Source organism: Ursus americanus, chromosome 8 (assembly GCF_024610735.1).
Source record: "Ursus americanus isolate L20-20 chromosome 8, mUrsAme1.1.p, whole genome shotgun sequence".
Classification (NCBI taxonomy): domain Eukaryota; kingdom Metazoa; phylum Chordata; class Mammalia; order Carnivora; family Ursidae; genus Ursus; species Ursus americanus.
Genome location: NC_142134.1, coordinates 54,399,162 through 54,425,778, shown reverse-complemented (window position 1 = coordinate 54,425,778; position 26,617 = coordinate 54,399,162). Strand labels below are relative to the sequence as shown.

At 37.1% G+C, this 26,617-nt stretch overlaps 1 long non-coding RNA gene across 1 annotated transcript in view; it reads right to left on the bottom strand.

Annotated features, from left to right (window-relative positions):
* Positions 1-26,036, bottom strand: part of LOC148109595 (uncharacterized) — a 93,029-nt gene extending 66,993 nt beyond the window's left edge. The window contains exon 1 of the long non-coding RNA XR_015725408.1: positions 25,952-26,036. This is a non-coding gene — a long non-coding RNA (uncharacterized LOC148109595). The remainder of the gene's footprint in view (positions 1-25,951) is intronic.
* Between the last annotated feature and the right edge of the window lie 581 nt (positions 26,037-26,617).

The following is a 26,617-nucleotide window of genomic DNA, read 5'->3' as shown; positions in this document are numbered from 1 at the left end:
ATGCCAAAAGAAAAATATATTAGTGATTCAGACAGGTTCTGACCAAACCACATAAGATTCAACATAGAAAATGGAGGGCGAAATTTCAGGTTAAGATTTTAGGCATATAGCTCCCTCAAGGAGTTGAAAACACATACATTTCACCATCTATGGAACAATACCCATCCAAAGAGACAGGTAATTATACCACCCACAACAAACACCTAGCCTCCTGGCTGTCCTCTGCCAGGCATTGAGCAGTTCACTTGGCCTTTCCAGATGTAAAAGCCGTTTGCACACTGAGCTCATAGTGGCTGTATGTTTTATATAGGAAGAGGATTGGAAAGAATGGAGTAAACTCATTCTGGCTATTTAGAGTCATAATTTTAGCATTAGAAGAAATTTTAGAAAGATTATAGTAAAACTGTCTTTCCTATCTTTTTCATTCTTTGTCTTTCTTAATTCTTTTTACTCTTCACTTCTTTCTTTCTTATCCCAGAGAAGATGAAATGTCTTATCCAATATTATTCAGAACCGTGACTAAAAGAATGGATTTAAGATGTCACAAAAAAGAGTAATGGAGCTCTGTCAGTGGATGTAGAGTGTCAGTCAAGAGAGATTAAGCACGCATTTCATCATATGTTAGGAAAGACAAATGTTTTAAAATCAGTGACCAAAATTTCTATCTAGAAAGCGAAGAAAATAAAGATAATTTAAGCTCAATGAAAACAGAATGAAAAAAATAATAAATATTTGGCCAGAAATCAGTGAAACAACTTGTAAAGGTATAAAACCAAAAAAAAAAAAAAAAAAGACAAAAGTTTAGTTTTGAAAGTGATAAACTTATGGAAAGACTAATCAAAATAATTAGAGAAAAAACATATTGTTAAATCTGGAAGGAAAAATAGGATGTCAATCCAGATACCACAGATATTAAAAAGTTAATAATGTAATATTATTTTAAATGTTATGCCAACAAATTTGATAGCTAGAATGAAATGTCTTAGACCTTTTAAAAATTCATTAAAACTGGGGCGCCTGGGTGGCACAGCGGTTAAGCGTCTGCCTTCAGCTCAGGGCGTGATCCCAGGGTCCCAGGAATGAGCCCTACATCGGGCTCCCTGCTCAGCGGGAAGCCTGCTTATCCCTCTCACACTCCCCTTGCTTGTGCTCCCTCTCTCGCTGTCTCTCTCTGCTAAATAAGTAAATAAAATCTTAAAAAAAAAAAAAAAAACTCACTCCTTTTTGAGATCAGGCACAGAATAGGATGTCACTATTGTCACGTCTCTCAACATTGCACTGGAAAGTCCTGGTCAGTGCAATAAAGCAAGAATAAGAAATAAAAGGCACAAATATAGGAAAGGGAAAAATAAAGCAGTCCTTATTCTCAGATGACGTGATTGCATACATAGAAAATTCAAAATTCTATAAAATATTTGATTTAGTAATATGGTATGATAGTCAATAGATGAAAAATTCAATGGTATTTCTGTATTCCAGGAAGAAAGAATCAGAAACGAAAATTAAACAGTTCTTATATATAAGAGCATCCCCCAAAATCAAGTCACAGATCTTTAAAAAAAAAAAAATATGTGAAAGATTTCCACGCAGAAAACTGTAAGACACTGCTGAATGAAATAAAAGGAGACCTAATTAAATGCAGAGTTGCACCATGTTTATGGATTGGAAAATTTGATATTAAGATGCCTATTGTTCTGAGATTAATCATTATACCACATTCTCACTGTCAAGATGTAAAGCAATCAAAACAAAATCACAGCAAGACATTTTGTAAAAATTCATATCCTGACTCCAAAATGCATTTAAAGTTACAGTGAACCTAAAGTAGGCAACGCAATACTGAATAACAATCAGAGAACATGTATTACTTCAAGACTTCAAGACATACTCTGAAATGCCAGTAATTAATATTGGATAATATTGGTATAAAAATTAACAGAGAGGGGCGCCTGGGTGGCGCAGTCATTAAGCGTCTGCCTTCGGCTCAGGGCGTGATCCCGACGTTCTGGGATCGAGCCCCACATCAGGCTCCTCCGCTGGGAGCCTGCTTCTTCCTCTCCCACTCCCCTGCTTGTGTTCCCTCTCTCGCTGGCTGTCTCTCTCTCTGTCAAATAAATAAATAAAATCTTAAAAAAAAAATTAACAGAGAACACAGAACAGAATTCATGGAGAGTACAGGAAAGTCTGAAGGTTTTGCTGTAAATACAGATTATAGGTATTACACTGTATGGGAGGCCACTGATTTGCCACAAATTCAATGAGGAAACAAGTCAATTATACATTTATTGAATACCTGCTATGTATAATGTGGAGTAAATATATAAGAAAGTTAAATAAGTCACAGTCCCTGATCTCAAGGAATTTATATTTTAGATATATTTGAAATTATCTATGACAGAGTGATATAACAAGGCATGTAGAAGATACACTAGTTTTACCTAATGGGCACCCCGAGAAGACATAAGAGAGATAATTTTGAAATGATGAATAATATTTTATCAACAGAAAAGCTCATCTCCTACATGAGTACAGGCGAATAGAAATCAAGTCTGTTTTTACCGGGTTTTGGTCCTGAATAATACTCATTTTAGGAGTACGTGTTTTAGAAAATGAGAAATCGAACACTAAAGTATGTGAACAATGAAAATACATACTGCCAAGGCTAGGCAACTCAATTTGCTAAAATTAAAATATGACGTTTACTATAATATTCATTACTATAATATTCATTATAGTAAACAATTTTCATTTAATAAACTTCTTGCCCTTTTTCATTCAGGCCTGAGCTTAATATGTCCCAACTCAGTTCCTATTACCTTTTGGGGAAATACAATGTTGGATGACTTAACCAGAAAAGAGTAACAGATGGTACCAGTGGTATTGAAAGCTATTTGCCAAAGTCATAAAATGTATACTAGCAAGATGTGGAAGGTAGAGTAATGACTCATTACTCTACTGTTTTAAAGTTCCCAGAGGCTGGTTTGAAATGAGTTTGCCTAAGTAGTCCCAGTGAAAATTAAATTTCCCAGTGAAATTTTACCAAGACATTCTATTTCTAAGTAAAAATAAACCCAACACATTTTATTCAGCATATCCTGAGGCTAAATTTTCTTTGATGAATGCCAAAAAAAAAAAAGAAAAAAAGAGCATCATGTGCCCTTAAGGATTTAGGATTCAAAAGAAACTATTTTTTTTTTTAAGATTTTATTTATGTATTTGACAGAGAGAGAGACAGCCAGAGAGAGAGGGAACACAAGCAGGGGGAGTGGGAGAGGAAGAAGCAGGCTCCCAGTGGATGAGCTGACGTGGGGCTCGATCCCAGAGCACCGGGATCACGCCCTGAGCCAAAGGCAGACGCTTAACGACTGCGACACCCAGGCGCCCCCAAAAGAACCTATCTTAACCATGTTCCCTTATCTGTAAAATAGAACAACCTAACTCCATGACCCCTAAGGTTATATAGTTTCTAAGTTTCTTCCAAACATAGCCTCACTTTCAATCTGTTTATATCTCTGTGAAAGAAAGAAGAGAATAACATAAATCAATTTTTAATCAGATATGTAGGATAATATAAGGTATCAAAAGAGGAGAAGATCATTTTATTTAATATACTCAGGGATTGAAGTTTAGTCTCCAGGCAAGTCATAGAAACAGAAATGAGCTTGGATGCGAAAGGCGGGGAAAAACTCTCTCCATTCTGTGGAGAATCTGTGTTAAAAATATTCTGAGAACTTCAGTTAAATAAAATAGAGTTATTAAGAAAAGATTTTTAGATACAGTTCTGTGAAATTAGGCATAAAACTAAGATAATGAATTCTTGAGAAAGAGTGTGATAACCAGAAGGTTGTGTTTGAGAAACCAAGCACTCCAGAACTTATCTACTAGTTGCAGGTCTGTTCCCTTAAAGATTTATTTATTTTGTGAGAGAGAGAGAGAGAGAGAGAGAGGGAGAGCAAGTAGGGGGAGGGGCAGAGGGAATGGGAGAGAGAGAAACTCAAGCAGACTTCACACTGAGCGCAGACCCTGATGCGGGGCTTGATCTCACGACCCATGATATCATGACTTGACCCGAAACCAAGACTCAGTCACTGAACCAACTGAGCCACCTAGGTGCCCCAGTTTGTGCCCTTAAACATCTCCCCAATTCCCCAGCTCATCCCCAGCAACTGGTAACCATAATTCTACTCTTTTGTTATTATGAGTTCAGCTTTTTAAAATTCTACATATAAATACATAAATATCATACAGTATTTGTGTTTTTTCTGTCTGATTTATCTCACTTAACATAATGTTTTCAAGAGCTATCCATGTTGTCACAAATGGCAGGATTTCCTTCTTTCTCATTGCTGAATCATATTCAACTGTATACACATACCACAGTTGATGGATTATAACCAACAATACTGTATTATAAACTTTAAAGTTGTTAAGAGATTAGATCTTAATTATTTTCACCACAAAGAAGAAATAATTATGTGACATGATAGAGGTATTAGCTGACTCTACAGTGATAATTATATTGCAATATATAAATGTATCAAATCAACACATTGTACACTTTAGACTTACACAATGTTATTTGTGAAATATATTTCAATAAAAAATAATAAGTAAATTAAATATAAAAATAGCCCTAGAACCCCTGGGTGGTAAAGTCAGTTAAGCACCCCACTCTTGGTTTTGGCTCAGGTCATGATTTTGGGATCCTGGAATGGAGCCTTGTGTTGGAATCCACATGCTCAGCATGGGGTCGGCTTGAGACTCACGCTCTCTCTCTCTCCCTCTGCCCCTCCCAATCCTGCCCTCTCTCTCTCCCTAAGATAAATAAATAAATCTTAAAAAAAAATTAAAAAGCACAGCCCTTTAGTATTGTGGGCTGCAAGGATAAGTAAATTAACTGTGAGCTTTTTGCCTTAGGGTTGGGCTAGCAAGTTCTTAGACCATGTGGGGACAGTGCAGAACTAAAAAATAGTCACAGGAAAAAATGTGGAGAGTATAATGAAATATTTTACATACTAAGGGCAAATGCAGAAAAGAAAAGGGCATTTTATAAAGGGAGATAAAAGTCAAGCAAGGACAAACTTGTTATTTAAAGTGACTGCAGATTATCCCAGTGGAGGGGTCCTGTAAGTCATATTGGAAACTAATGAAATAAAGTTGAAGACTGTAGATTGAGAAGTCAGACAGGAAGGAGTTCAGCTCTCATCTGGGCCATTCTAGCTTTGTGTCCTTGGGCAACTTTCATCATAATCATAACTGAGTTTACAGTGAGGGCTGAAGATATTTACTGGTGAGGAAACACTATGAGACTGACAGAGGAGACCAGGAAAGTGAGCTGGCAGGTGAGGCAGGGGTACGGGTCCAATGACCAAACTTTTAAGGATGTTCAGGAAATGAAAGCACAAGAAGCAAATATATAAGATAGATGAGAGGAGTACTGAATGAGCTGAAAGATTTGGGGGTATATAGACTTAGGGAAGGGAGAGAATCTAGAAGAAAGAGTGAAAATGGTACCATGAGACTGAGGATGGTAAGAACACACTCAACAGCTAAAATATTATCGTGAGCATTTCAATACATTTGTGGGAGAAGAAACTATATAATTCTTGGTTAAAATGTAGTGAATGATAGAGAAATGGAAAATAAGCCAACAATGTTGAGTTAAGGAGGTCAGGTCAATAACACAGCTTAGAATCTTGGAAATTACAAGCATTTGAAAGCCACCTAACATTTTCAATCTGGTCACATTGCTTGTATCAATATATTCTAGGTTTAAGAAAGTTATTGTTGCTTCAAGCTTGCATTAATTTATAACACATGGTTCTAAAGGAGACAAAATAAGGAAAACGCAATCTTTGCATGTTTTTTCTCTCTCTCTCTCTCTTTTTTTAAAGAGTTCATTTATTTATTTGAGAGAGAGAGAGAGCATGAGTAGGGGGGCAGAAAGAGAGGGAGAGGCAGACTCACCAAGCAGGGAGACTGATGCGGGGCTTGATCCCAGGACCCTGAGATCATGACCCGAGCCAAAGGCAGATGCTTAACCGACTGCTTATTCTATCTCTTTATGGTACTAAAGGCAGTTGACTTTAGGAAGTATCACTGCTCATGGCTGGTAAGTCAGAGGACCTGGATTTGAAATCTGGCTCTGCAAACTTCTAGATGCATGAGCCTGAAAACATCAATGCAATGCTTCTGCTTTCTCATCTATAGAATGAGAGTAACAACACTGCTTATATTATAGGATGTCTTGAATATCCTATAAGCAAGTTAATACATGTTAAACACTTAGAAATGTATGCTGTACATAGTAAGATCTCAATCAGTGTTAGCTATTAATATCAGATAATTTATTTCTTGTAGTAATCTCTGTCTTCTGGCTTTTCTAAATATGACTTGTTTAAAATTTTGAGTCCATGTACCATATAAAAAACACTTGTTTGTAGATTTGCAAATCATTCTCTGGAATTTAAGTCACTGAATTGGTTTGTCTGAATTTTGGCTAAAATACACCTAAAATATACCATAATAGCCATTATATATACTATAATTTTGAATCATATTAATCATAATGATAATGCTAGACCTGTGGCTAGATGTTTCACAAGATGAATTAATTCTCTACTGCCTCTACTTCTTTGTGCCACTAGTTCCAGGGGTACCCACAACTGACTGGGCACACCTATCCTTTATACTGCCCATACTTTAGCTCCCCAAAGTGCTAGAAAAACTGGTAGAGGGGAATCAAGCTCTGCCTCAATGAAGGAAAGAAGTCATATCCTAGGCAATATATAGAAATGTACATTAGACCTTTCTGACATGGAGTTAATTTTGTTGAAGACACATAGAAAAGGAATGTTGACCTAAGTGAAATGGACTTTGCCAGAGACAAATGTGGCCATGAAAACATACATCCTCCTGGGAATCTGTGGAAATTTTGGACAGGACTTTGTAGACACCCCGGTAACAGAATCAAGGCTTCAGAGTAATTCCCTTGATAGCAAGTTGCAGAGAGGGCCTCATTTATATTTGGTATGCATATAGATAAAAGCCACAGTTTTCACGAACAAGCTGGAATCTGTAAGGTGCAAGCAAAGGGTAACTTTATTCATTCAACTCCTATGGGGATCTGTCCCCCTCTGTCTTTCATGTGAATTTCAAGGTTTCCATCGCTTTCCCACTAACTCTCAAGTAATAAAGCACCCTGTCCAGTCTAATAGCAAATCTTCCTACTCGCATCCAATATAAAATGTCTTTATTTACTCAGTTTAGACAAGCCTTGAAGGAAGAGTGAAGGAAACTTGTCATGGGGGGAAAGAATTGGGGAGGGTTTCTTTCCTACTTCTTCACTCTACCTCCTTCCCCTCAGTAGCTACCAACATAGCTCCACCTAGCACAGGAGCAGACAGAGGATCGAGAAAGAATAATCATAAACGAAATCTTATCTTCTGAGTTATAACCTCAGAGTAGTACCATCTGGCTGTACAGATCTTCAATCTTGGTTCCTTCACCCAAAGGGTATTATTGTGGGTCCCTTAGGGATATTTATCCCCAACAAAATGTGAAACCAAGTGTATCTGATCCCTTTGATGCTTTCTCTTCTTGGACACCTGAGAGTCCCAATAGAGGTGGTTTCACTCCTTTGAAGAGGTCTGGTCAGGCAAGGTCTTTCCCAAGACAACTTGTACCTGGTTCACTTTTATGGACTCTGCATGTGACTCATTTCCCTGCATTCCAAACCACAGCCTCACCACTTAGACTTTTCTAGGTATGAATCAGGTACCCAACCCTATGTCCCATAAGCTACAGATAACTGTTTCTTAGGCTGGGTTCCTTAAATGGAAGCTTGAAGTGGTGTTGAGAACATTTAATTGATTCAGGGATACTCTCAGAAGAAAGGGAGTAAAAGTGAAGCAGGATGGTGTAAGAAAAGACATAAGCATAACTGAAGTTTCATTTCAGCTGATCCTGTGAGAGCCTCTGGAGCAAGAACAGAATTGGTATCAGCGTAAAGCAAAGGAGCCCACACATCCTTTGTCCCAGTTATTGTCAGCTGCAGGCAGCCTCAGCTAGGGGCTGAGTCTTACAGCCAGTTAGGGGGCCCTGGGCAGGATGCTAACAGCACCAGCTACACTCATTCTAAGTTTCTGTCTCAAAGTTGTGGGAAAGCACTCTCATCCTTTCTCCCCCTGTGGAGGGGCTAAAAATGAACAGTATACTACTCTCCAAAGAAATTCATATTCTTGCCCTCCTGAATGTTTTAATGAATCTCTAGTCTTCTCTTAGAATAGCCTTGAGGTGGCTGACAAGCCAATACTGGTAGAACTCATTTCACATCTGCTAACATGGTCCACTTTGATATTCAGGCACCTTTGCCATGAGCTCTAGAACACTTGAAACCTATTGTATTGTTCTTGGCTTTCATAGGTAAACTTACATTTATCCTCCTTTTAACACCAAACTCTCAGAAATAAGAGATGGTAAAATCTGCTGCTCTTGGCATTACGGTGGCGAAGGGAAGCATAGATAATGGTCTGTGGTCTAAGAAATTCTGGATGTTTCCAGTAGACTTCCTCTGTTACACAAACCAGAGAGCCTTGTGTTCCAATATTGATGTCTGCATCCTTTGGATATTTCTAGAGTTATATAGAGCAGTGACATTTGGTTAGAATTAACACAGCTCATTCTGTAACAATTACAGATTTTCTTCTGAAAGACTTATAATTTCTTTGTGTTTTCTGTGGCAACAGAGCTGAACCCCCTTCTCTTCTCAGGGGCAGGTGACCACAACATTATGATCTTAGCATGGGCACAGGCATGATTGGCACTCAATAATCCACATTTGGCACCGAAGGATTTCTTCTCTTCCTACCCTGTCTTCTCTGAGTCTCTCTGACCATAATAGTATAAAAAATCTTGCTTAAAATTTTCTTTACAGTTGTTGATTAGGGATGAAAAAGGATGTGTTTGCACCATGCAGCCCAGTAACCCTCAGGAATCTTTGTGCCAGGGTAAGAACTAGAACTGACCACAGCTTGCTATAGAAGAGAGAGACAGTGGCCTTTTTGTAAGAAAGAACGTCACTTGAGGCAATTTCCACTTTAAAGGCAGCTATTGAAGAATAATTTGCTGATGCATTTTTAACAGCATTAATCTATTTTCATCTTTTTAGTTTTTTGCTATTAGTGGCCAATAGCTAATGCATTTCAGAACAGTCCCAGTTTGTGAAACACATATATTGGTTTTCAATGAAAATATGATAGGCAAAAAGATTGCCTGAACACCAAAATCATTCATAACTAAGTAGCTCGATCTCTCTGGAAAGTGGAGCATAATTTGTTGAAAATGTGGATAAGTAAAATCAAATTTGCAGCTAGAAGATGGATAAGTTCTGAAGATCTAACACACAGCAGTGTGATTAGGGTCACCAATACTGTAATACATACTTCAAAGTTGCTACGAGACTAGATCTTAAATGTTCTCACCACAAAAAAGAAATAATAATTATAGGACATGATAGAGGTGTTAGCTAATGCTATGGCGGTAATCATATTGCAATATATAAATTTATTAAATCAACACTTTGTATACCTTAAGCTCACATAATTATAGGTCAATTATATCTCAATTATATATAAAATAATATTTATACATAATACACTATACTATATATTCAAAGAAGAATCATTGCCAAACTCTGAAATTTTCAAACCTGTGTATGTTATTGCATTCACCAATACAAAGATTTTCTTGAAAATTATTAACTTTCATACTTTCATTTAGATTTTTTATCGGTTCCTAAATGAGTGAATGGTATAGGCAATCTGGAATTGAAATCCCCATGTAATTGCACAATATAAATTCTAGTTAGGAGAAAAATTACTACCCTAAAAGGATTTCTAATTAAAAACTAGCTGAAAGGAAAATGTCTTCCTCAAGTTTTCTTTCTGTTCTATAAGGCGAGCAAAGAGGCATTTAGACAACTGTTCCTTTATTTCAGAACATACAGGAAACTTAAGGAAGCAGGATATCGGCGATGAATATCATGTCATAAAGGGGAACTGGGAAAGAGAGCATAGATAGCAACAGACTAATCTTTTTGTGAAGGAATTTAACTAAGGCTACATATTGTCTTCCAGTTAATAGTAATAAAATAAACATTCCATTTCTTTCTTATGGATAACACTATTGTTGAGGGGAGCACTGAAAAATATAGGAACTAAAGAGAGTTTCTAATTAAAGTTTCATTATAATAAATGAATTGTATGACACAAGTTAAAAACTACCTTCACCAAAACTTAGACCTAATTTTTAGACTCTTCATAGAGCCTCGGAAGGACCTTGATTTGAGTTTATGTTTAAAATCTTTGAATTAGCACTGAGATTGAATACCAAGACTGACACCATTGTGGACCATGGTGATTGAAGTTAAACTATAGATATTCATGTAATCTTTCTAACTTTCACTGGCTCTTCAGTAGGCAAGATAAAATACAGTGTTTTTTAAATACCAGATCTCAGTTAACAGGCCCAGCAAGGGACAAGGAGTGATAAGCAAGAAATTTAGAATTGAGTCAATTGTTTGTATTTTGTTTTCTGGAGGAGGATGACCCCTCACTGGTAAAAATGATTGATAATTCTTAACACACAGCAGGTATGCTAGGGGCTATGAGTGGGGGCAGCATGGTGGAAGAGAACTGTGTGCCAACAGGCCACAAATTAGAATTGCTAAGAGTTTTTCTTAATCAGAAGCTCAAGGACTGACATGTACAGCAAAAAAGCCATGTACCTAGCAGTTTACAGGGAACATGTTGATGGTGAGAAGCAAAGGAAAGTGGACCAACCTGGGACCTAAGACCTTTAAAGATACTAATCAAATCACTTGTAGAATTGGCTGCATTTGTCTTCCTATTGAGCCTGGGATGAATTAAACTTGCTCTAAAAATGATCAATCTCTTTGCTTGAGAGGAAGAGAGAGAGCTTGAGCAAATTATTAGACAAGAATAAGACCTCAAAAGAGGATAAAAATAAAGGACATCATACCAACAACAACAAAAATAATTGCTTAGGAGCAAAATAAAATTAGAACCAGTAAAAGAACATGATATGTGACAAAGAGAAGGAACTACATGTCACTGGAGATTTAAATAACAGAAGAGACCTCTATCCTGACCTTACTATGTCAGACTTGATCTCCAAAACAGGCAGCCACAAAATAAAAGGAAGCATTCACAGGAAGACATCTGGGCCCAGCTTCCAGAGACATATGTGTGGTGATGGTTACTGACATGCTTTACAGCCAATGAAAGTCATAGGTTCTAACTGGAGGTTCAGGATCTTCCTAGAACATTCTCCAAAATAAATTTTTTGTAAGATACAAATGCAGCTTAAATTTTTCTAACATCCACATTAAAAAGAAATAGGCAAAACTAATTTTCATAAAATAACTTATTCAACCCAATCTAAAATGGTTTCATTTCAATATGTATTCAATAAAAATTATTAGAGATATTTTTTAAAACTGTGTATTTTATAATTCCATTTGGAACCAGCCCCTTCTCAAGTGCTCAAGAGCTACATGTGGCCAATAGCTACCATATGGGACAGTTCATTCTTAGAGTGTGAATTTAAAATATGGCAGTAAGCCAAACAAGACTTGTCAGTCTGGATAATGATTTTCTAAGGTTTAGATTCTCATTCCCAACTCATTCTTCCTCCTTAGCAACCTCACTCAATCAAATATTTCTTCTCTCACATTTATATACAACCATCTCCCCTGTGCTAGGTCTTCTTTCTTGGGCTAGAAAAGCACCCAATCTCTCTCATGCTTAAATGCAAAGCAAACATTTAAATTCTTTATTCCCCTTTCTTTGGTTTCCTCCAAGTGATAATGTTTATCCTTTCAATTTCCTCAAATCTCACCCATATCTCAATCCTGAACTGGGGAACTGCTGAAGGTACGGTTCTCATCCCCAAAGAATGCCACAGAAGAGGTTCTCTTGGTGGTTGTTACTCACACCATTGAAATTTTCCTTTTATCCCCAACAACTTCACAGAACCTGCTTGTGCCACAGTAACAACTTGCCTCTAGTACACACTACAGTGACACATTTTAGTCTTCCCTTGCCCTAATCACAGCAGTATCTGCCCTCCTCTCTGGGGTTCCCTAACATCAACATGACTTGGTCTAAGTCCTCCCTCTCTTGCCACTTCTTCTTGATCTCTTTTCAGGCTTACAGTTTGGGATCCATCCTTTTCAGGCTAGTGTTTCTTAGGGCCCATATTTATCCCTTTCCTGTTCTCACATTGAAAACTTGTATGAGCACTTTTATTCACTCTCATGTCATCAGCCAGGATCTATTCTTCCAAAACTGTATCTTTACCCCAGATTTCAGTTCTTGAACAACAAACCATATAGCTAACCTCTTAATTTACATCTCTGTGTAGATATCCCTCAGGGATTTCAAACTTGACGTATCTAAAACATAGTCTGTCTTCTCCATCAGTAATTCCTGAATTCTCTGTCTAATCAAGAGCATGCCTCCTCAGTCACTAGAATCAGTCACTTATCATCACTATTTTTTCTTCTAGCTCCTTTAATGCCACAGTTATTTGGCTATAGTGCCCTGTTATTTTACTGACTTTGTATTTCCATTCCTTTTGTTGCTACTTTATTTTGACCACTGTCAAAGAGACACAATAGAGGAAGCATCTGGATTTGAAACGAGTTTCCTAACCTTGTTGAATATCAGTTCCTTCATACCATGCATGTGAAAAATACATAAAATAACATATAATAGGTATTCAATATTCCACTACTAAAAATTCCTCAAAGGACTCTCTAGTCTTCACAATAAATACAAATCCCATATCATGGCCCACAAAAGTGCTTATGATCTGGTTTCCAGTTTCATAACTTTCACTTTAAAATCTTTTCTTTGTTAATACAAGGTAACTTTATTTTTTGCTAGAAGGACCTATAAGTCTCTATCATCTTGCCCCCTCTCGTTGGAAATGTTTCATTGCAGTAATTCCTACCTGATGGCTGCCTAATAACTTTTACCTATTTATCTACTTCCAGGCTTTGCTGAGATATAAACTCCTACAAGATTCTTATCTTTGATACCACTCACCTCCTCAGTTTTTACATATTTAATCATAGCACTCAGATAATAGAATTACAATTATGTGTTCAATTATTTGTCTCAGAGTCCTTATCTTAATGGTTACCAAGATCTCCAAAGTACAAACTTGAGAATATAAGAAAAAGTGAATGAATGAATGAATGAATGACATAAGGTAAACATTTTGTGTGTGACACTCAAGAGTTTGGGAATTAGAACTGAAATATCATTAAAAGTGAAGAAGGAATGACAAGGAAAACAGATGGTTATACTGATGACAGAAAAGATAGGATTTTGGTTTCTTAACCAAGATATATTACAGTACAATGATGAGCAGACTTGGCAAGTATCTAAGAAGTCCTCTGGAGAACTGAAAGTACATATTTGATATGTACTTGTAAAGAGAAGTTCAAACCAAAGTTTAAAGGAAAGACTGACTTGGGGAAAATTGGGAAAACAGTAAAAAACAACAGACTAATTGCTATTGTTGGCAAAGCTATATAATAATTACCTGGAGAAAGTAATAGGCATAATGTTACTTACATGTAGTTATGGGCTCAAAAAATTGATGCAATAAATTGTTTAAGTTTGAAAATAATTCTTCTTGGTATTTCATCTGGAGGTTCTAGTCATTCATCAAATTAGACTAGACTTAGAAATTTCTATTAAAGCTAGAGAGGATGAGTATAGATAATCTGAAAATGTAATTCTCCAAATATAAAAAAACATAGATTTATAAGTGTCAATAAATATCAAGATATCACACATTACATAAAAAATTTATAACTGAGGAGAGAAGATGGACATAAAGAGCAGAAATGCTGTTGAGTCTAGTGAAGAAATTCAGGGAATACAGACATAGAGACCTCTATCCCTCTTTTTTGAGTAGAGTCCAGAAAGGTGGAGAAATTCCAAAATTTTCCAATTGTTTGCATAGCTCAAGAATAAAAGACATATACTTGAGATTATAAGAATGTGATTTAGGTCAGTGTCATAAAGGACCTGTCTTATGAGCAAGACTCAAGGAAGATTGAAATATTTTCTTCTTCCAGAGTGACAATGCCCCAGAGATCTAAGGCATTTGAAGGTCACTTCCAGTTGAGATGAAGAGGATGTAACATTGACATTCATGAAGCAAACATCCCACAGGAGTATAAAGGTATCCTTGGGTATCAAGGGGCTTCCCAGCTCTCAGAGCCTTCAGAATACTTATGCACCTCAGAACATGGAGAAACCACTTAGTTTTTTTGACTGTTTCCTTGGCTGTGAAGAAGCTTTTTATCTTGATGAAGTCCCACAAGTTCATTTTTTCTTTTGTTTCTCTTGCTTTGGAGATGTGTCATGAAAAAAGTTGCTGTGGCTGATGTCACAGAGGTTGCAGCCTATGTTCTCCTCTAGGATTTTCATGGATTTCATGGATTTCATACTCTTTCATGTATTTGGAGTTTATCTTTGTGTATGGCATGAGAGAGTGGTCAAGTTTCATTCTTTCGCATATGGCTGTCCAATTTTCCCAGCACCATTTATTGAAGAGACTGTCTTTTTTCCACTGGATGTTTTTTACTCCTTTGTCAAAGATTAGTTGCCCAAAGAGCCAAGGGTCCATTTCTGGGTTCTCTATTCTGTTCCATCGGTCTATGTATCTGTTTTTGTGCCAGTACCATGCTGTCTTTGTGATCACAGCTTTGTAGTATAGCTTGAAATCCAGCAACGTGATGCCCCCAGCTTTCTTTGTCCTTTTCAACAATTCCTTGGCAACTTGGGGCCTTTTCTGGTTCCACACAAATTTAAGGGCTGTTTGTTCCAGCTCTTTGAAAAATGCCATTGGTATTTTGATCAGGATGGCATTGAAAGTGTAGATTGCTCCGGGTAGCACAGACATTTTAACTATGTTAATTCTTCCAATCCATGAGCATGGAATATTTTTCCATCTTTTTGTGTCTTCTTCAATGTCTTTCAAGAGTGATCTGTAGTTTCTAGAATATAGATCCTTTACCTCTCTGGTTAAGTTAATTCTGAGATAATGTATGATTTTTGGTGCTATTGTAAATGGAATGGATTCCCTAACTTCTCTTTCTTCAGTCTCATTGTTCGTGTATAGAAATACAACTGATTTCTGAGCACTGATTTTGTATCCCACCACATTACTGAATTGCTCCATAAGTTCTAGCAGTTTGGGGGTGGAGTCTTTTGGGTTTTCCATATAGAGTATCATGTCATCACGAAGAGAGACAGTTTGACTTCTTCTTTGTCGATTTGGAGACCTTTTATCCCTTTTTGTTGTCTGATTGCTAAGAGGCAGCCCACGGAATGGGAGAATATATTTGCAAATGACACTACAGATAAAAGACTGGTATCCAAGATCTACAAAGAACTTTTCAAACTCAATACATGAGAAACACATAATCAAATCAAAAAATGGGCAGAAGATATGAACAGACACTTTTCCAATGAAGACATACAAATGACTAACAGACACATGAAAAAATGTTCAAAATCATTAGCCATCAGGGAAATTCAAATCAAAATCACCGTGAGATACCACTTGTGCCAGTTTGAATGGCAAAAGTGGACAAGGCAAGAAACAACATATGTTGGAGAGGATGTGGAGAAAGGGGATCCCTCTTACACTGCTGGTAGGAATCCAAGTTGGTACAGCCACTTTGAAAAACAGTGTGGAGGTCCCTTAAAAAGTTAAAAATTGAGCTACCCTATGATCCAGCAATTGCACTACCGGGTATTTACCCCAAAGATACAGATGTAATGAAGAGAAGGGCCATATGCACCTCAATGTTCATAGCAGCATTGTCCACAATAGCTAAATTGTGGAAGGAGCCGAGATGCCCTTCAACAGACAAATGATAAAGAAGATGTGGTCCATATATACCATGGAATATTACTCAGCCATCAGAAAGAACGATTACACAACATTTGCAGCAATGTGGACGGGACTGGAGGAGATTATGCTAAGTGAAAGAAGCCAAGCAGAGAAAGACAATTATCATATGGTTTCACTCATTTATGGAACATAAGAAATAAGAAGATCGGTAGGAGAAGGAAGGGAAGAATGAAGGGGGGATAAACGGAAGGGGGAATGAACCATGAGAGACTGTGGACTCTGCGAAACAAACTGAGGGCTTCAGAGGGGAGGGGGGTGGGGGATTGGGATAGGCCGGTGATGGGTATTGAGGAGGGCACATATTGCATGGTGCACTGGTGTTATACGCAAATAATGAATCATGGAACATTACATCACAAACTAAAGGTATACTGTATGGTGACTAACATAACATAATAAAAAATTATTATTTAAAAAAAGAGAGAAGAACATGGAGAAACCAGTGAGGATGCTGAACTGATTGAGATACTTTCTGCCACTTGGCACAATGAGGGTTTGTGGTAGAAATTTAGTTCAGTTAAAGAAAAATAAAGGAACTTACATTTTTTACCCACCAGAATTACATAATGACAGATTTAAAAAATTAAAAAAAAAACCCAGTTATATCAATGAGAGTCTTTTAACAATGGCATGACTCCTTTATTGATGTACTAAGCTCTGCTGTTGGGGCCTGGAAGACAAGTAATATGAAGTGCTACAGAAGCAGCTCATCAGTTTGACAAGAAAACAGTCCACATGCTTTCTGATCCACTGTGACTATGGCATCAATTTTCAAAGTATATCGGAGCCCTGGCGCATTGAAGTAGGGACAGTTACTCTGAATGGGAAAGTAAAAGGGTGTCAAGACAACAAGGGTTATAACCTACATCTTAACAAAATTTTAACCATAAAAGGACTTGAAGAAGTACATAGAAACACAAGCTTAGCAAGTGTTGTCTGAATGGTTGTGCCTTCTGTGCTTTGTTGAAGCCTTTATCCGACTTCGAGACTAATCGATGATAAGATGCTGCCAAGGATAATACTGGCTCTGTCACACATCGGCCGTAAAAAGATTCGAAATTATATGAATGCTTCTTGTGGGGAAAATAATGACAAGAGGAATTCAGTGTTCACAGTGGAAGAAAGTTTTGTGATAAGAAAAATTGCCATCCTCGCCATGCTTTTCTAATTGTGCTACAGACAGGCAGGTGACAGAGTTGTAACTCAAAAGTTTATTCTTTTGCATCTTATCAGCTTCTGACAATGGATGATAGGTGCTTAGCTAATCAGAAGTTATTTAATGAGAAGTTTTTACATGATTTTTTTCACTTAGAAACTGTTAATTTGGTAGTTGCATCATTCTATGGGGTATTAGATTAAAATGTTTTAAAACTGCTGAGACACAAGTAACATTCAATTATTCATAACTTTGTGTCTGTAGGCATTACTTTACCCTCTATCCTATGGACATTGGCCGGGGTAATCACTGAAATAATTACTTCTACAGTATCAGATGGCAGGCACCATTAACTGAAAATTGTTGACGTAGAACAACATCAATATTAGATCTACCAGTAGGAAACATGATATACTCAATTAAAATAATTAATAACAAAAAACACAAACTAACAAGTATACATAGGGATAGAGATGCTAACAATCTTCATTTATCACATTTTAATTCACTAAAATTTCTGACCACGAAGTTGATTTTTTATATATTGTTTACTTTGGTAGATGAAAACAAGACATGATAATAATAATAACAATAATAAAAAATTCCTGGTGGAGGCTTTCAGCCATTCATTTGCAAAATTAAAACCAGGATTCGGAACCTCAAGCTTGGTGTCACCAATAGAGTTTTATTTCGAGTGACATCAAAATTTCTTATAAATTTGCCTACATTTGTTATTTTATATTAAATGATTCTTAAGCCATACACCATCACAGACACCCAATGTTGTTAATGATTGCAAATGGAAATAGCATAGTAGGTATGTAGAATTACATAGAATTCTACAGCTACATGGAATCACATGGTAATTCCAGAAAGCTGAGTCTTTCAATACATTTTTGTTGTAGCCTTGTCATACCTTTCCCTGTGCTATACTACACTATACCACATATGCTATATGCTATGTATACTGTGCTATGCTATACTATACTACGCCATATATGCTATATGCTGTGTATACTGTGCTATACTACACTATGCCATATATGCTATATGCTATGTATATTGAGCTATATTATACCATAACCTATATGTTATATACTAGGTATACTGTGCTATACTATATAATATATGCTATATACTATGTATACCATGCTATAATATACTATAGTATACACTGTACTAATGACACATGATACTCTATTACATACTAATGATATATTGTATTCTATGAAAACACTATTTTAAGTGTTTCAGATATATCTCATTTGATCCACACAACACATGATATAGGTACAATTTTATTCCCATTTTACTGTATGGACACTGAGCAGCAGAGAAGTTAACTAACTTGCCTGGGTTATCTAATAAGTCAGGGCTCCTGTTTCTAACTAGGACTTTGAAGTCATACATGTCACCACTCATTCCATGTCACCTCTTATAGGCTGAAGCATACACGGTCTTTGCACTTTGAAAAAGATGCTGAGAAAAAAAAGATGCTGAATATGTTGGCTAATTCAAATAATTTTTAAAGATGCTGAAGTAAGACTTTTCCTTTTTGAGCTTTTGGCTGAATCCCCAAAGCTAAGAATATTTAGTTTACGCCTGAACATTATAGAACGAAAGAGTGCACCATCTTTAGAGAATTTATTAAGCAATAACCACTAAAACTCAGGTTGATGATCTCTAAGCTATCACTGACCTTGAAGATATTTAAAGAAAGACTTCAATATTGAATATGAAAATAAAGATTTCTTTAGAATGAAGAGTTCTTTTAGAATGTAGTGTCTTTCCCTTTCCTACTCCATAGTATGGTATGGTTACTTCCCTCAATGTAATCTTGGGATATCAATTCGGTTTTTTTTTTGGCCACCACAAAATTTAGTGGCTTAAAATAAGCATTCAATATCAATCAACATGATACATCACATCACTAAGAGAAAACTTAAGAACCATATGATCATTTCAAAAGATACAGAAAAAGCATTTGACAAAGTACAGCATCCATTCATGATAAAAACCCTCAACAAAGTAGGTTTAGAGGCAACATACCTCAACATAATAATGGTCATATATGAAAACCCCACAGCTAACATCATCCTCAATGCAGAAAACCTGAGAGCCTTTCCCCTAAGATCAGGAACAAGACAAGGATGTCTGTTCTCACCACTTTTTATTCAACATAGTATTAGAAGTCCTAGCCATAGCAATCAGACAATAAAATAAATATTGTTAAAATGTCTATACTACCCAAAGCAATCTACACATTTAATGCAATCCCTATCAAAATACCAATAGTAATTTTCACAGAACTAGAACAAGCAATCCTAAAATTCATATGGAACACAAAGGCCCCAAATAGTCAAAGCAATCTTAGAAAAGCAAAGCAGGGGCACCTGGGTGGCACAGCAGTTAAGCGTCTGCCTTGGCTCAGGGCGTGATCCCAGCCTTATGGGATGGAGCCCCACATCAGGCTCCTCCGCTAGGAGCCTGCTTCTTCCTCTCCCACTCCCCCTGCTTGTGTTCCCTCTCTTGCTGGCTGTCTCTATCTCTGTCAAATAAATAAATAAAATCTTAAAAAAAAAAAAAAAGCAAAGCAGTAGGTATCACAATTCTGTACTTCAAGTTATATCAAAACAGTATGGTACTGGCACAAAAATAAACACATAGATTAATAGAACAGAGTAGAAAATCCAGAAATAAATGCACAATGATGAAGTCAATTAATCTTCAACAAAGCAGGAAAGGATATGCAATGGGAAAAAGACAGTCTCTTCAACAAACGGTCTCTTTCTCAATGCTGGGAAAACTGGACAGCAACATGAAAAAGAATGAAACTGGGCCACTTTCTTACACCAGACACACAAAAAATTCAAAGTGTATTAAAAATCTAAATGTAAGACCTGAAACCATAAACATCCTAGAAAAGAACACAGGCAATTTCTCTGACATCAGTTATAGCAATTTTTTTCTAGATATGTTCCCTGAGGCAAGAGAACCCAAAGCAAAAATAAACTGCTATGACTATATCAAGACTAAAAGCTTCGGTACAGCAAAGGAAACAATCAACAAAACTAAAAGGTAACCTACAGAATGGTTGAAGATATTTGCGAATGACATATCTGATAAAGGGTTAGCACACAAAATATATAAAGAACTTATAATACTCTACAACTTTTAATCCAATTAAAAAATGGTGAGAAGACAGGAACAGACATTTCTCCAAAGAAGACATCCAGATGGCCAATAGACAACATGAAAAGACACCAATCAGAATGGCTAAAATCAAAACACAAGAAACAACAGGTATTGGTGAGGATGTGGAGAAAGGGGAACACTCTTACACTGTTGGTGGAAATGCAAACTGGTACAGCTACTCTGGAAAACAGGATGGAGTTTCCTCAAAAAGTTAAAAATAGAACTACCCTATAATCCAGTAATTGCATTACTGGGTGCAATACAAAACACTAAATCAAAGGGATAGATGTACCCCTGTGTTTAGAGCAGCATTGTTTACAATAGCAAAGATATGGAAGCAGCCCAAGTATCCAACGACTGATGAATGGATAAAGAAGACACAGCATATATATATATATATAATGGAATATTACTCAACCATGAAAAAGAATGAAATTCTGCCATTTGCAGTGACGTGAATGGAACCATAGAGTATAATGCTAAGTGAAATAAGTCAGAGAAAGACAATACATGATTTCACTCATGCGGAATTTAAGCAACAAAACAAATGAGCAAAGGGAAAAAAAGAGTGAGGCAAACCAAGAAACAGACTCTTAACTATAGAGAACAAACTAATGGTTCCCAGAGGGAAGGGGGGGTGGGTTAACAGGTGATGGCGATTAAGGAGTGCACTTATCATGATGAGAACGGGGTGATTAAAATAAAAGCTTAAAATAAATATATTGATCATTAATAAAGCAAACAAATAAGCAAAAACAGCCACTGATTAAGCTCACAGTTCTGCAATTCAACTATGAGGGCTGCACTCAGGCGGGCAGTCTCCTGGTCTTTCTGGCTTCCACTTCTGCATTCAGCTGTCTGGGCAGAGACAGATGGCTGACCCATATGAAGTGGGACTTCAGCTGATATGGCTCATGTAGGTTCCATGTAGCCTCTCATCTTTCAGCAGGTCACCCCATGCTTGCACACACGGCAGAGGAGGAAAGGGGTCCCAAGGGAGAGAGTCCAAATGTGCAAGGTCTTTTGAGTGGGAGCCTTGGGGCAGGCCCAACATTGTTTTTGCCAACCAGCTTAAGTCTGCAATTAAGTCTATTAATTAAGTAGACTCCACCCATTAATGAGAGGAGCTACACACTCACATTGTAAGGATGTAAGTATAGGAATAAATGGAGAACTTGGGACATTTTGCACTTTACCCTACCAAGTGAAGCATACTCTGGTAGAAGTGCCTGAAGAGTTTGTCCTATATCTTTTGAAATTTTGTCAATTCAGAGCCTGGCATATGACTTATAGATGACAAGACTAAAATCAAGTCTACAGGAAGAGAAAGAGAGAGGGCCATAGAGGAAGAAAGCTGTCCTATCATACGTGTGGGAGAAATACTCGTGTTTCCTGAGGGATTTGTGTAAACCCTGCAGTTAGGCTGAGTCACCTTAAAGTGTCTCTATCCAAAAGACCTCCTTCAGGCAAGTCTGTTGTGGACAAGATTGCTGGAAAATAGGAACAGAGGGGAAAATACAAGTAGCCAGATAGCAGAGGTTTTGGCCCCACTGGAAAACTATAGTTGGCGAAACCTAATACTTGGATCTTGAAAGAGTAACAACCAAATGAATAAAAATCCCCAATATAGAATATGAGCCTTGATATCTGTCACCCACAGAGCGCAGCACACCAGATCACATTTCTGGCAGCTAAGTAACATTTTTCTGACTCTTCTGTATCTTTTGTCCCTTAGCTTCAATGCTTGAGGATCTGAGGCAGCGAAATGATTGAGGATGAGGAATAGAATACATGAGCAAAGGTAAGTATTGAAGAAACCAGCAACATCAGTGAGCAGCTATGTGACACTTTGCATCCTGAATATGACCATTTCTTCCCACCTCTCCCACCACTGCCCAGGTCCAGGCCTCCATGAACAGTTATGGATTATTGCACGAACCTCCTCCCTGCCTGTATCCTTGCCCACTACTGTCTATTCTCAACAAAACCAAGGTGACTCTTTTTGAAATTAAGTCAAATCGTGTATTCCTCTTCTCAGACCTCCTTTCTTTTACACTGAAAATCTAAACCAAACAATGATCTACTGGCCTGAAATGGACATGAGAGTGTGCTGTTCAGATCTTCCTTCAAAAAATAAGTGGACACCAGGTGCTCAGAGGACAGTTAGCTGATGGCTTCTAGTTGTAGCATTCTACTGTCTACTGCAGCACTTGTGGACACAGCATAGAGAGGGTCCTAGACCCAGCTATTCCTGCCAGTGCAAGACTCTTCTAGGAAATCTTTGCTTTGAACCATTGGTTTGGCTGAGACTATATCAAATATGAATCACAGTTAAGATAGTCCCTGCCCAATTCTCTTTTTTCCTCTTGTCTTCCACAGATAACAAAAATAGAAAACAAAAACCAAAAAGACTACAGAGTCAAAAGATTTGGATTCAAATCCTGTCAGAGATGACTGGTTGGGTGACCTAAACTGAATCACCTCCTGTCTGTCAGTCAGATTTCACATCTGTAAAATGGGGATATTCACATTTAATTCACAGGGGTTTTGTGTGACCCTGATTTACTCCAAGTAGGTAAATGTAAAAGTGACCTGGAAGCTATAAAAATTGCTATGTGGTTATAATTGGAACCCAGAAAGAGTACTGATCTTTCCATGATCATTCCCTGACAAACATTTTGTCTAATTCAAATCCAGAGCATGACAATTCATTAAAAATTCCAATCAGTATGTAGGAAAGAAAAAGGGATAGAAATAGAAATAGTCTCCCTTATTGGAAATCTGTTTTCCTACTATATCACCCTTCCCATTCCTTGCAAGTGACCCCTATCTGTCTTAAAGATGAAAATGGAAAATGAAGGGAAAAAAACTCATGCCCTTAGAAAGAATCAACTCAAAACCCTGTATCCTCATTCAAACAGAACTACCGAAGGGCACAAGATCTATATATTTTTTTCCAACAGGAAAAGAATCTAAAGACAAATTGATTAGTGATGTGTTATTTGGAAGACAATAAGGAAAATGAGTTTCCCCAAACACACAACTGATCACCACTATTTACAAGATGTTTTAATTAAAGGTAAACTCCAAATTAAGGTAGAACCTGTATGGGTTAAGCCAATGATAATCATTTGAAGAGGAATAGACACTTTAATGAGTTTGAAGGGTAGCTATAACTCTTTTTTCTTACTCATACTTTGAAAATTGAATAGCTCTAAGTTGATGATAAAGTAGTATGAAAAAAGAACAAAGTAAAAAGAAATGACTACATTAGTTTGCAGCAATCTATTTTTGGCTCTTCTGTTACCTTAGTAATAATCTTGAAAGGTGTTTGAATCCTGTTCTTTGCCAAACACAATTTTCTACTCATTATAAAACAGATAGATTATTTCACACATGAATTCTTTTAATTGTTTGACATTTTACTAATATTCACATTCGGAAACCCAAGTCTAAATGATGAAATGGCAAAGAGATGGAAAGAAAAAAAGATCGTCGGTCAATGTCAGCTGATTCAGCTAGTCAGAGTCTATATGATTGACCGATTGTTTTCCTGAATTAACCAGTTGTTAATAGACACAACTAATATAAGTCTACATAAATAACCAATGTGATAAATTACCTGACTTATCTGGCACCAAGCCATTTTTAAACCAACAGATGATTCATCATTAACATTAACACAATAGTGGATAGGCCTAACAGCACATTTACCAGTCCTGGAAAACAACTGAATGTTTCAACCAAATTCTTTGAGCACATTATTTACAATAACTTATTTGAACAAAACAAATGATGTCAAGGACCCATGAGTATCAACCTTAATAAGGACAAATAACAGAAAGTCATGAATATTCAATATACTTTTAGGGGAGGTTTTATGAATATTTGTTCAATGATAGTCGTCAGTGTTTCTCCATAGAAGAACAGAATGTATATCCTTCAGTAGTTCTGCTTGCATGATCTTATGTAGTGTTTTGATTTGATTCATTTTCGTAGTCCTAAGAGCAAGTGAGGGAGATCCATTAGAGCATGCAGTAAAGTTCCCACCACTTCACTCTGAGATTTATCTCAAGTCCCACATCATCTAAAAGTCATTCCTATTCATTCCAGCCAATTGGAGACCTCCTACTACATAGTAGACCTGACTATCTACTTTTAGGATAAATGAATTGTGAAATAAATTGCCTGCCTCCAGAGGACATCTGTAACTTGGGCCTCAACTATGTGGCAGAGTAAAAGAACCAGAAACTTTGAAAGGGCATCTAAGTCTGCAGTGGAGAGAACAAGTTAAGGAAGATAGTCAAGAAGAAATGATAGTAGTGATATATAATCAAAAGTAAGGTGGGCGGCAGAAGGTTGGTATCAAGGTGGAGGGCATGGATGGAAGGAGGGAGGTGATTTACTTTGTGTGCTACCCTATTCTTGATTTACAGCTCCCCCTTCTCTGGATTTCTGCTGTTTCCCTTAAATTAACACAAACGGTTGTCGCTTCCCAGTGTTATAAAACTGTTCCATGTTCTTTCCCAAACCATATTGTCAATTCTTTATTTCTCCATCACTCTTACCCAGTGCCCAGCATGGAGCTGTGCACAGAAAATGTTCTCAATAATCAATGTGTTAAATGAAAATGGAAATTTCGGAATAGGAATTTTTTAAAGATCTTACAATATCACCTTCAAATGACCGCTGTGAAGATACATTGAATCTCTCTCTTTACACAGATTTATCCCAGTAGGTATTTGACTGAGTTCTCCATTTCCCTTCCTTTCCCGTGGTCACTACAGCATGAGGATTTTGTGGATACTGACAGAATTGAGTCCATGAGGCTAATTTCCTAAATAAAGTTTAGCAGAAGGCAGTGTTAAACTGCCTTGCTGCCTCCTCACAAAGGGAAAAGGCAACATGGCTTGGAGATGAAACTGACCATTTTTCACCCCAAAATTGTTCTATCATTCCATGTTGAATGCAGTAATTCCATTTTATGAAAAGTTATTTATAGAAGAGAAAAGGTGCTGCCGAGGTATGCTAGCATCGATCATTTTTTTTTTTTTCTGGCATAAATACTGAGACTGGAAAAGTAGATTAAAAAAATATAGGCACTCTTCAGATTTGATTTCTGGCTTTTTTTAAAAAAATCTCTGTCTGACTTTCAGCCTTTTTCAAAGCAATTACAGTAATAAAATAATGTGCTTACTAAGAATGTATCCTTTAAAAAACAGGTGTTTTCATAATTTGAAGAAGGAAAAGATTTTAAACAGAGAATCCAGTGCATAAGATTTTAAATTAGAACAAACATTTAAAAAAAGAGGTGGCCACATTAGCAGTTTTCAAAATTATGCCAAAGCATGAAAGCATGTTGTAGTTCTAAAGAGACAGGAATCACGGACTTCAGCGGCATGCAAATCGGCTTACCATTAAGATATTGCCGTAAATAACATTCATTTCTCTGAAACTCATAATTAGGCCAAGTATACCATTATAATTCACCTTGAGGTTGGTTAAGAAAGTACAACTTTAGAGAAAAAATTAACATAGGAAGCTACTCTTAGAACTAAAAATGGAAGAAAAATCCCTTACATTTATCTTGAAAATAAATGTAGCCACCTGCTATGAGAAATTCTCCTTTTCCAGGCAGTCTCCTCAGGGCCAGATTTATCATTGGTAAAACCAGGTCACTTTTAGCTTTTCAGAATTTTAAACTTCTAAGAGTAATGAATCTATGCCCTTTCTCACAATATGACTTTGTATTAACCCAGACTTGGTTAATAATGAAGGGAAAGAAGCACAAGGGGAGTCCCTCCCTTTACTTTCTCTTTCTTTGCTTCCTTGCTCTGGAGCTCTGCCAACATGTGCTTGGTGACTCTTCTTGGACCAGCAGCCTTAGAACCTGTTCTCTACTTATGTGAATGGGGAAGGCCACGTTGGCAGAGCAGACTGAATCTACTTCCTGAGCAGTTGTCATGACTGCATATGACAGGACTGCCTTACTCACCAATCACGAAGAAGCTGGAACAGAGCACTAAGGGATAATAGAGCTGCTTTGAGAAGACCATCCATCCATACCCAGGTGTTACTTAAAACGGAATTGATCTCTATGTGTAAGCCATGGTAACCCAGGCCACTGATACAGTGAGATCCAGTGACTAGACCAGGAACTTTTTCTTCCTTGGCAGAAGAGTTAGAAAGGTAGGTGAGTAGAGGGGTAGGGGCTTCTCAACAGACTGAGACAGAAAAGCAGGACAA